This window comes from Ovis canadensis, chromosome 4, assembly GCF_042477335.2.
Source record: "Ovis canadensis isolate MfBH-ARS-UI-01 breed Bighorn chromosome 4, ARS-UI_OviCan_v2, whole genome shotgun sequence".
NCBI lineage: Eukaryota > Metazoa > Chordata > Mammalia > Artiodactyla > Bovidae > Ovis > Ovis canadensis.
In genome coordinates, this window is record NC_091248.1 from 135,660,001 (window position 1) to 135,672,564 (window position 12,564).

Sequence of the window (12,564 nt, forward strand, 5' to 3'; positions counted from 1 at the left end):
TCCTCTTGACCTCTGAGTTGGTTGTTGGATTGATGTCTTCTCCGGGTTCTAGTTGGCCTCGTTGGGCTGAGCTGCCAGATGGACCCGCTCTCTGACATGTGCGTTTTCTCTTTAGACGCCTTGAGCTTGTTGCTTTAGGTTATGTGTGTGATGAGTGCAAGCTTTTGCTTTCTGTTTCATCGCCACAATATCAATGCATATTTCTTTTTCTTTTGATGGAATGCGTGTTTCTACCATGAACGTCTCTGTTTCTTTGTCCCATTGTTGGACGTTATTTTTGCTGAAAGGTCTGTCCGTCTGTCCGTCTGTCCGTCTGTCCGTCTGTCCGTCCGTCCGTCCGTCCGTGCGTGCGTGCGTGCGTGCGTGCGTGCGTGGGCGGGCGGCTGGATGGCTGGCTGGCTGGGCGCGCGGGTGGGCGCGCGGGTGGGCGCGCGGGTGGGCGCGCGGGTGGGCGCGAGCGTGCTGTGGGCGGGCGCGCGGGCGGGCGCGAGGGCGGGCGCGCGGGCGGGCGCGAGGGCGGGCGCGAGGGCGGGCGCGAGGGCGGGCGCGAGGGCGGGCGCGAGGGCGGGCGCGAGCCTGCTGTGGGCGCGCGGGCGCGCGGGCGCGCGGGCGGGCGCTTTGTGTGCGTGGGTGGTGCGTGCATGAGTGTGTCCGTCTGTGCGTCCCCTGTGCCTTTCACCTTTCAGATTTCGAACCCCGCCCCTCACCTCTCCTGCACCCCCGCCCCACCTCCCACACACACACTGCCTTGTCCTTTGCCTAGCTGTGTCTGTGTGCCACGCCTGTCCCCTGGGACACCCACAACCACAGGTGCACCCCACACACCGCACGCATGCCCGCACACACACCCCGCCTGCACACGCCACACACCACACACTCCCCTCCCCATTCCCACCACCACCCCCCCCCCACTACGTTGTCCTGGGCCCGGCTGTGACTCTCCGCCTCGCCTCTGTCTCTGCCCACACACCACATGCTGAGGCCACACACACCCAGCCCCGCCCTCAACGCCACAATCACCGCCCCCCATCCCCCCCCCCACCCCGGCCCATAAACTCCCCGTGACCACCGCACACACCACGCCCCTGTACACTTCCCGCCACCCCCACCCCCACCCCCACCCCCACCCCCACCGCCACCTCCACCGCCACCCCCACCCACACACACTGCCTTGTCCTTTGCCTAGCTGTGTCTCTGGGCCTCTGTCTCTGCGCCACCACCCGTCGCACCCACAGGCCACACCCACACCCACACCCACACCCACAGCGGCACCCTACACACACCACACGCATACCCGCACGCACACCCCGCGTGCACACCGCGCGCACACACATCCGGACCCCAGACACACGCACACCCAGCCGTTTCGCACCCCACCCGCACACCCCGCACACCACACACTCCTCCCCTCCCCCGCCTCCAACCCCCCACCACACACACACACACACACACACACACACACACACACTGCGTTGTCCTTGGCCTGGCTGTGACTCTCCCCATCTCCTCTGTCTCTGCCCACACACCAAATGCGTAGACACACCCACCCCCCCCCCGCCCCCAACGCCACACACACACCCCTTGCCCATAAACACCCCAACCCCCGCACACACCGCGGCCCCACACATACCCCGCCCCCCCACCTGTCTCGCACCCCCCTACCCACACACACACTGCATTGTCCTTTGCCTAGCTGTGTCTCTGCGCCAAACCCCCTCCACCACAACCACAGGCGCACCCTACGCACCCCACGAGTACCGGCGCACACACGCCCAGCCTGTTCGCACCCCGCCCGCACACGCCACGCACCACACATTTCCCCCCCGCCCCCCCCCAACCACCACCACCAGACACACACACACACTGCGTTGTCCTCGGCCTGGCTGTGATGCTCCACCTCTCCTCTTCTCTCGCTGTGCCCACACACCACATGCGGAGGCCACACGCATCCCATCCCCCCTGCCGGTAAACACCCCGAGACGATGGCACACAACACGCCCGCGCACACATCCCGCTCCTCCACCCCTCCTGCACGCCCCCCCCCGCCCCCCCCCCCCCCACACACACACCCAGCCTTGTCCTTTGCCTAGCTGTGTCTCTGGGGAGAAATACGTATGAACCTTTCAGATGAATCATGTGAACCTTGAGTGACATCAATGCCTTTCTTGATTGGAACTCACGACACCCTCACCCTTTAGGAATGCAACTTTATCCGGAGGGTGGTGCCTGGTTGAAGAAAAAAACACCCTTGGAACACATGAGTGTTTGGGGGATCAGAAGAAAGGATCGTCACACGTCAGCAGGCCTCGTGGCCAGAAGATGATGGAAAAACCCTTAAGACCTTCTTTGGATGGAAAGCACCTGATTTTGACAAAGGTCAGGATTGCTGACCCCCGCGTTGACTCTGGATTCATCCCTATGTGTCACAAAAGGTTAGAAGCAAGCCTACAAAACAAAGGCATGGGATCCGTTTCTGGAAAGACGGATTCCCCTGTGTCGTTTCTCTCTTGCTCCCCGTTTTTCTGGCTGAATTCCCATCTGCAGCGTGGATGTGATTCCACGTCCACCAAGTGATTCAGCCTCTTTTTCGCCACTCATATTTCCTACGACACTATCCGTTGCTAATCTCTCTGTGTATCTATAACGAATTAAATGTTTTCCTAGGACGCCGATTCCATCCCCACCCTCGAATCACCCTGGATCCACCAGGGCTGGACCCCGGCGTCGGTCGGCCGGTCGGTCGGTCGGTCGGTGCGTGCGTGCGTCGGTGGGTGCGGGCGTGCGGTCGAGAATGCTCCCCCTCCCCCTCCCCCACCCCCGTCCGTCTGTCCGTCCGTGCGTCCGTCGTACCTCGCCCAGAGACGTTCCCGCGAAGTGTTGGCGTGTCCCGCTTTCCTGTCCGCCTCGGTGACTGAGCGGAGAAACTGCGCCCTAGGATGGCCCCCCACCCCCACCCCCCCGCCCCCCGCCCCCCGCCCCCGGCCCCGTCTGGCAACGAGTCCCTGCTGGTCTCCCTCGGAGCTTCTATGCTGCGGCCGGCTCTCTGGACAGTGCGTTGGCTGTCGGGCGCCACCTGCCTGTCGGTCGCTTTTTTAGATGGCCCTGCGGGGGGACCACGGAGGGAGCGGGCCGGGCCGGCCAACTCTTGAATGCCCTGGGGCTGTGGAAGGAGGCTCTGCGGGAGCGGCACCTTGGGCCAGAGGTCCATGGGGAGCCACACTTGGGCTTTTTTGCTTGGGATGGGAAATCTCCTTTGGGAAACTTGATTGATTTGGAGAACAGCTATTGGAACCCCAGGGAGGTGACTTTTGGGGGGCTTGTCTCCCCTGGCATGGGGGGAAATCTTCCTTCTCCCGCCAAGGATTTCAAACAGAGCCGCGACAGATCACACGGATCCACTTGCTCCAGTCAGGTTCAGGGGCAGAACGCGAGGACCCAACCTGGCCTGGTGACAGCAAGTCGCGAACAACCCCCCCCCCCCAACTCGGAACACTCCCCTGTCTGCCTGGCCAAAGACAAGTGCTGGCTGGTGGGGGCAGACTCACATTTCACGGGAGTGGTCTTGATCGCGGAGGTGCTGAATGAGCTCAGAAAACACAAGCAGATGATGCGGGATATCCATCCACGCACGTGATCCTTTGCCTGACTGGATCTGTCTCTGCCCGCCCACCACACACACCACACGCAGACCACCCCCCCCCCCCCACACACACACACACCGTGCCCATACCACACACCCACTGCGTTGTCCTTTGCCTGGCTGCGACTCTCTGCCTCTGTCTCTGCCCGCACCACCCACAGGAACACCCTACACACCACACGCATACCCGCACACACACCCCGCCTGCACCCAGCGCGTGCACACACACACATCCCGGAGCCCCCCCCCCCCCCCCGCCGCCATGCACACACGCGCACACATACCCCCAGCCCGTACGCACCCGGCCCACACACGCCACACACTCCCCCCGCTCCCCCATACACACACACACACACACTGCATTGTCCTTGGCCTGGCTGTGGCTGTCTCCCCCTCCTCTGGCTCTGCCCACACACCATATGCGTAGCCACACCCACCCCACCCCCCCACCCCCCACCCCCGTCCATAAACCCCACACCCCCGCACACACCACGCCCCCCACACATACCCCGCCTCCCCCACCTATCCCGCACCCCCGCCCCCCCCACACACACACACTGCCTTGTCCTTTGCCTAGCTGTGTCTCTGGGCCTCTGTCTCTGTGCCCCCACACCCACACCCACACCCACAGCGGCACCCTACACATCACACGCATACCCGCACACACACCCCGCCTGCACACTGCGCACACACACATCCACCCAGACACACGCACACCCAGCCCGGCGTCACACGCCACACACCACAAACTCCCCCCCTCCCCTCCCCCCTCCCCTCCCCCCACACTGCGTTGTCCTTGGCCTGGCTGTGACTGTCCCCCCCCTCCTCTGTCTCTATCCACACACCACATGCGTAGCCACACTCCACCCCCCCCGCCCCGCCCCAGCGCCGCACACACACACACACACACACCCCAGCCCCCATAAACACCCCACGCCCGCACACACCACGCCCCCACACATACCCTGCCCCCCACCTCTCCCGCCCCCCCCCCTCCACCACACACACACTGCCTTGTCCTTTGCCTAGCTGTTTCTCCGCGGCACCCACCCCCCCCACCCGCCACACCCACAACCGCAGGCGCACCCTACACACCACAGGCATACCCGCACACACACCCCGCCTGCACACAGCGCACACACACATCCCGACCCCAGACAACCACACACCCACACACCCCACCCCCCCCCCCACACACACACACCCAGCCCGTTCGCACCCCGCTCGCACAGGCCACACACCACACACTCCCCCCTACCCCCTACACACACGCACACTGCGTTGTCCTTTGCCTGGCTGTGTCTCTGGGCCACTGTCTCTGCACGCCCCACCCTCTTCTGGCCACGGCCACGCCCACACCCACAGGCGCATCCCACACGCACACACCCATGGTGCCCACCCGACACACACTCGGCCTCACGTGGAACCTATACACACACCACACACGTTACCCCTCCCCCCCACCCCCCACCCACCCACCCCCCACACACACCCACGCAGCACCATCTGCGTGTGCCCCAGACGCACCACCACACACCGCCTCCTGCCGGGGTCCAGCCCCGTCGGATCCAGGGAATTCGAAGGCGGGGACGGCGTTGGCGTCCTTGGATAAAGACATATTGAATGACAGAGATAGAGAGAGATTAGAAACGGATCGTGTCGTAGGAAAATCAGTGGAGGAAAAGAGGCTGAATCACTTGGAATTCGGCCAGAGAAACGGGGAGCAAGAAAGAAAGAAGCGACGTGGGGGTATCCGTCTTTCCGGAAACGGATCCGATGTCTTTCGTGGTGGGTTTGCTTCTATCCCTCTTGTGACATATAGGGATGACTACAGAGTCACGTGGGGGCCGGGAGTCCCGACCTTTCTCAAAATCAGGTGCTTTCACATACATGTACGGGGGGGAAAAAAAAAATGTCTTAGGGATAATGACATCATCTTCTGGCCCTGAGGCCTGCTGACGTGTGATGATCCTTTCTTTCTGATCCCCAAAACACTTATGTGTTCCGAGGGTGTTTTTTCTTAAACCGGGCACCACCCTCCAGATAAAGTGACATTCCTGTAGGGTGAGGGTGTCGTGAGTTCCAATCAAGAAAGGAACCGATTGAACCCCAAAGTTCACATGAGTCGTCTGAAAGGTGAATACTTATTTCCCCTAGATGCTAGTGATATTCACGATAAGGGCAGGGAACATGGAGATGGAGCAGCAACCATCAGCCCAACACATGAAAATCCTTTCCCCAATGTGGCCCTGAAGGTCTATTTAGTCTTCAGAGAGTGATCGAGTGACATGTTTACATAGCAAGGACACAGGGATGGGTCGCAAAGGACAGGGATCGATTCCCAAAGAGAACGTTCCTTCACTCAAAACGTCTAGGATTGCTCCCCTTCAAGACGACTCTCTTTCCTTTTCTACATTCCAACGACATGGATTCATCTATTCCCAGGTGCCTAAGGATATGGAGGCCTGGCGGCCATCATGGACTCGACCGTGAGAAAAGCCCTGTGCTCGCGAAGACTCTCCAGAGACTCCCAGACTCTCTGTGCTGTTTACGGTGGAGAGGGAGCCGACGCTCGTGTGCGTCGTGGCGGGAGGGTGGGTGACCCTGTCACGCGAGCTAGTCTGTCAGCAGAGAGGTTTGACCCGAGACGGCCTTGTCACACCCAGGGCCGGGAGTGAGCCGTCAGGACACGTGAAACACCCTTCACCCACGTCATTCCTGACCAACCCACTAGACTCATCATTTCTAGGTAGACGCTGGCTTTGGGGGTAGATGCTCGGGAACGGGGGGTTTCCTGAGGCTTGATCACGCCTTTGCGTGTGCCAAGCCTCCTTCCTCGTGGCCTTTGCCGTGGGCGGAGTTCCTCACGCTGGCCCCGGCAATTACAAGGAGACATGTTGTGTATAACTGTGTGATACTTTTTGTCTGGAAACTGTTTCAAAACCGTTTACTAAATGGATTGGAGAGAAACCTGCTCCCCTCGCGCGCCTGAAGGCAGGGAGTTCTCAGCGGGACAGAACCTGCCTTCACTTCTCAGGGGGACCGGGACAGTCCCCTCACCCCGTGAACCCCCAACCCCGAGCCCAGTCCCGTCCGCTCCCCTCCCCGCCCCACCCACCCACCCACGCACGCACGCATGCACGCACCCACACACCCACCCACCCACCCACACACACACACACACACCCACGCAGCACCACCTGGGCGTGCCCCAGACGCACCACCACACGCCGCCTCCTGCCGGGGTCCAGCCCCGTCGGATCCAGGGAATTCGAAGGCGGGGACGGCGTTGGCGTCCTTGGATAAAGACATATTGAATGACAGAGATAGAGAGAGATTAGAAACGGATCGTGTCGTAGGAAAATCAGTGGAGGAAAAGAGGCTGAATCACTTGGAATTCGGCCAGAGAAACGGGGAGCAAGAAAGAAAGAAGCGACGTGGGGGTATCCGTCTTTCCGGAAACGGATCCGATGTCTTTCGTGGTGGGTTTGCTTCTATCCCTCTTGTGACATATAGGGATGACTACAGAGTCACGTGGGGGCCGGGAGTCCCGACCTTTCTCAAAATCAGGTGCTTTCACTTACATGTACGGGGGGGAAAAAAAAAAAAAGTCTTAGGGATAATGACATCATCTTCTGGCCCTGAGGCCTGCTGACGTGTGATGATCCTTTCTTTCTGATCCCCAAAACACTTATGTGTTCCGAGGGTGTTTTTTCTTAAACCGGGCACCACCCTCCAGATAAAGTGACATTCCTGTAGGGTGAGGGTGTCGTGAGTTCCAATCAAGAAAGGGACGGATTGAACCCCAAAGTTCACATGAGTCGTCTGAAAGGTGAATACTTATTTCCCCTAGATGCTAGTGATATGCACGATAAGGGCAGGGAACATGGAGATGGAGCAGCAACCATCAGCCCAACACATGAAAATCCTTTCCCCAATGTGGCCCTGAAGGTCTATTTAGTCTTCAGAGAGTGATCGAGTGACATGTTGACATAGCAAGGACACAGGGATGGGTCGCAAAGGACAGGGATCGATTCCCAAAGAGAACGTTCCTTCACTCAAAAAGTCTAGGATGGCTCCCCTTCAAAACGACTCTCTTTCCTTTTCGACATTCCAACGACATGGATTCATCTATTCCCAGGTGCCTAAGGATATGGAGGCCTGGCGGCCATCATGGACTCGACCGTGAGAAAAGCCCTGTGCTCGCGAAGACTCTCCAGAGACTCCCAGACTCTCTGTGCTGTTTACGGTGGAGACGGAGCCGACGCTCGTGTGCGTCGTGGCGGGAGGGTGGGTGACCCTGTCACGCGAGCTAGTCTGTCAGCAGAGAGGTTTGACCCGAGACGGCCTTGTCACACCCAGGGCCGGGAGTGAGCCGTCAGGATCGGCCCGACGCGTGAAACACCCTTCACCCACGTCATTCCTGACCAACCCACTAGACTCATCATTTCTAGGTAGACGCTGGCTTTGGGGGTAGATGCTCGGGAACGGGGGTTTCCTGAGGCTTGATCACGCCTTTGCGAGTGCCAAGCCTCCTTCCTCGTGGCCTTTGCCGTGGGCGGAGTTCCTCGCGCTGGCCCCCGACGGCCTCCCCCCACCCCCTCCGCCCCCACTGTGTGCGTCCCTGTCCCTCTCTTTCTCTTTCCCTTCCTCGCCGTCCCTCTGCCCCTCCCTCCCCTGCCTCCCCCTTCCCAGGACAGGGTGCCTTTCGGATGAGTCTGCCTGTTGTGCGGACACCCTTGACGTGACGATGGCTACGGTCTGACCTGTCACGCCTGTCACCTGGGGCGGCGGGGTGGGGTGGTGGTCAGACATGCTTGGGATGCTAGGGATAGCTTTCTCTGTGGAAGGTGGAAGCCTCCCTTCCGTCCCTCGCTGCAGACAAGCAAACGTACCGCGACGGAAAGCGATCTCTACGGATTGACACGCCACCCACTTCACCGAGCAGATCGTAGGAGCCTTCACCCAGAGCTCTTGCGAAATTCTTCAGAACGGTCAGTCTTCCAGTCCCCCGCCATCATCAGGCGAGGTGTAGAGAACCGATGGGAAAGCTTGAGGAATGACTTCTTGCGTGGGGTTGGGTGAACTGAGGAATAGGATGCGAAAGTGGATGCCTGACTTCTTGAGGAAAAAAGGATTGGGGGCGGGGAGGAGCAGGCGGTCCACTTAGGAGGTCGGGTTGAACGTGTACACATACACTGTACGTCAGAACGATCCACGAGCACCAGGATCCTATGCCAGCACGGGAAAGTAGACGTATGACTTTGCAGGAACCTCTGAGGGAAAAGAATCTGAACACCTGAGACGAGCATGACTTTGTAACGCCCCTCCCTCCCACCGCCCCCCGACTTCCTTTCTGCCGTCAGGGTGGTGTCCTGTGCGTATCTCAGGGGACTGATATTTCTCCCGGCGATCTTGACTCCAGCTCGCGCTTCATCCAGCCCAGCGTTTCTCATGATGTGTACTCAGCCTGTAGGTTACATAAGCAGGGTGGCGATAGACAGCCTTGATGGACTCCTTTCCCTATTTGGAACCAGCCTGTTGGGTTTCCATGTCTAGTTCTAACTGTAGCTTCCTGACCTGCAGAAATACAGATTCCTCCTTTTTTTTTTTTTTAAATTCCCTAACCTGGGTGAAAAGCGACAGAGACAGAGAAGACAGAAAGAAAAATAAAATAATGAAAGGACCTATACCGTTCCACCTGTTGCTTCCCAGATACAAAGAGAACACAGAGGACCGAAAGGACACAATGTGGAAACTGTGAATTTGGAAAGACGGACGTCCCCTTGATCCCTTCGTACAACACCCCTCTCGGCAGAAGGCAATCCTTTCCCTTTTTCTCTCGATCTGGTCCTTCCAGACTTCGGAAACTCTCAGTGGAGGATTCTTATCTCCTTGGCGATCGTGATCGCCACAGGTTCCTTAGGGGCCCAGAGGGTCTTTCTGAGAAACGCGGGGACGCACTCCTGGAGACCCGGCTTCCATCCCTGGGCCAGGAAGGCCTCCTGGAGAAGGACATGGCAACCCGCTCCAGGACCCGACCCTGACGTCTAGAAATCAGCCTCCTAGACTGCCTCTCCCTGCGCCGACTGGTGTCTCGAATCCGCTCCAGGGACGCACCTGTGTGTTTCCTTGGTTTCCCTACAAGTGCCTCTGAGGGGAAAGAAAATCCCCGATGGCTTGCACCCCAGGCCTGCTTTCCCGGACCCGTCCATCGACATCACGGCCTCCTGTAGAGGAGATACGATCGCCGACTCACTGAACGGAGGATCTGTGCTCAGAAACTCTTTCCAAGACATGGAGGCCCTACTAACGAACCTATTTCGTCCTTCCCTCCTTCTGGGTTTGTTTTTTTCTTTTTCTTTTTTTCCTTTCTTTCCTTTTTCTCCCCTGTTCCTCTCACGTCCGTGCACACGCATACGCACACGCACAACGTGCCGTCTCTCACGGACACGTGTACGCGCACGCGCTCACGCACACAGACACCAGCTCAGCTCTTCCTAGGTTCCAGGCGAGTGACAGAGGAGGGGAAACTGCGAGGGTTCGGAGTAGGCCGCCGTCCCCACCCCACTCCAGCCCACCGCACGCGAACCTCCGTGCCCGATGGAGTGTTTTGGATTCTAGGGACTACAGAGCCGGCCGGCGCCAGAGGAACGCTCTGCCCCTCCCTCCTTTTCTGTCTCTCTGAAGGCTGAAAGAGATGGGAAGACCAGACCGCCTGACCTGCCTCTGGAGAAATCCGTATGCAGGTCAGGAAGCAACAGTGGGAACTGGACATGGACCGACAGACTGGGTTCCAGATTGGGAAAGGAGGACGTCAAGGCTGTATATCGTCACCCTGCTTATTTCACTTCTATGCAGAGGACGTCGTGAGAAACGCTGGACTGGAAGACACGCAAGCTGGACTCGAGATGGCCGGGAGAAATAGCGATCCCCTCAGATATGCAGATGACACCACCCTTATGGCAGCAAGGGAAGAGGGGCTAAAAAGCCTCTTGAGGAAAGGGAAAGAGGAGAGTGAACACGTTGGCCTAAAGCTCCACATTCAGAAAACGAAGATAATGGCATGCGGTCCCATCATGTCGGGGGAAAGAGATGGGGAACCGGTGGAAACAGGGTCAGACTTTATTTTTGGGGGCTCCAGAATCACTGCAGAGTGTGACTGTAGCCATGACGTTCAAAGACGCGGACTCCTGGGAAGAAAAGGGATGACCAACCTAGATAGCATCTTCCAAAGCAGTGACGTGACTTTGCCGACTAAGGTCCGTCTAGTCAAGGCTATGGTTTTTCCTTGCTCGTGGATGGACGTGAGAGCTGGACTGTGAAGGAGGCTGAGCGCCGAAGAATGGATGCTTGTGAACTGTGGTGTTGGAGAAGACTCTCGAGAGTCCCTTGGACTGCAAGGAGATCCAACCGGTCCATTCTGAAGGAGATCAGCCCTGGGATTTCTTTGGAAGGAATGAGGCGAAAGCGGAAACTCCAGTACTTTGGCCACCTCATGAGAAGAGGGGACTCGTTGGAAACAAACTCGGATGCTGGGAGGGATGGGGCGCAGGAGGAGAAGGGGACGGCCGAGGATGAGATGGCTGGATGGCATCACGGACTCGATGGACGTGAGTCTGAGTGAACTCCGGGAGATGGGGATGAACAGGGAGGCCTGGTGTGCTGCGATTCATGGGGTCGCAAAGAGTCGGACACGACTGAGCGACTGAACGGACGGAACTGGAGGCAGGCAGGAATGAAAACCTCCTCCCACGGAGGGGAAGCTGTCAAGTGACGATGGCTGCTTCGACGCACGTCCACGATCCTCGCACGCATGAGCGGGGTTTCCTGGGTGACAAAACAGGAGGAGACTCCTTTGGCCTGACACGAGGCGAGTGTGTCCCTCGGCCACCCTCCCCGCCCCCCAGCCCCCTTCCTCCGCCCGGTGCCGAAAGGGCCAGTCTCAAGGTGGAGACATGGAATGGGGGGATGGGGATGGGGATAGGGATGGGGATGGGGATGGGGATGGGGATGGGAGGAGGGGTGGGTGGGTGGGGAGGATCACCATTCAATGGAGAGAAGCTCGAGGCAAAGTCAAAGGCTCTGACTTGACTGGAAAGCTTTCTGCATTTGAATGAAGCTATCGGACGAGGCCCTGCAGGGGGAGGGTGGGGGAGGGTGGCGGTGGGGCCCGCAGACAGTAGCCCCTGCCTGCCTGCCGGCCTGCCGGCCTGCCGGCCTGCCTGCAGGCCGGCCTGCCGGGCTGAGGAGGCCCTCTGGCGGCGGCGGGGTCACGCTCCGGACTCCTGCAGCTCAACTCGATCCCTTCAAGGAAACTCCTGGGGTGACTCCTGTCCAGGGAATCATCCAAATGGGCCTGTTTCTGAAAAAGGCCCGAGTCACAGCTGTGACAGATTCTGTGGATCTCTTGACCCATGGATTGACCTGCACCCTCCCTCCCATCCTGTCAGATCCTTTCGACACGCTTGAAGAGGTCTTTGGCCTCGGCCCAGAAAACAGGCCAAGATAAACAAATACGTTTTGGTCTTTTTTTTTTTTTTTCTTTTGAACAGGGCGAAAACGATGCATGGCCGTGGATTGGAGAGAAGCCTGCTCCCCTCGCGCGCCTGAAGGCAGGGAGTTCTCAGCGGGACAGAAATGACATTCAGAAATGAACCGTTTAAACTTGGTGACTATGCCAGAACAAATAGTGACACCAAACTTTGATACAGTGCTGTGATTTCCTTCTGGGAGGTTTCAGACCCCTCTCTATTGACCTTTAAGTCGATCATCAGTGTGTTGTCCGTCTCACTGCGTCAAAGCCCCTGCTCCCATCATAACCTCACTGAGATCTGTGATTTCCACCCAATGGACAGAGTCATCACACGCTTAGCTCCACCCAGCTCGTCACGCAACAGCGTGGACGGGCAAGTGCGTGCGTG

The 12,564-nt window shown here is 58.8% G+C and overlaps 1 long non-coding RNA gene across 1 annotated transcript; it reads left to right on the plus strand.

The window, feature by feature from the left end:
* The first annotated feature begins 6,261 nt into the window (after window positions 1-6,261).
* Window positions 6,262-12,349, plus strand: LOC138439665 (uncharacterized). Its single transcript, XR_011256796.1, has 2 exons — window positions 6,262-6,389; window positions 12,196-12,349. It is a non-coding gene; the product is annotated as an uncharacterized lncRNA (long non-coding RNA).
* The last annotated feature ends 215 nt before the right edge of the window (window positions 12,350-12,564 follow it).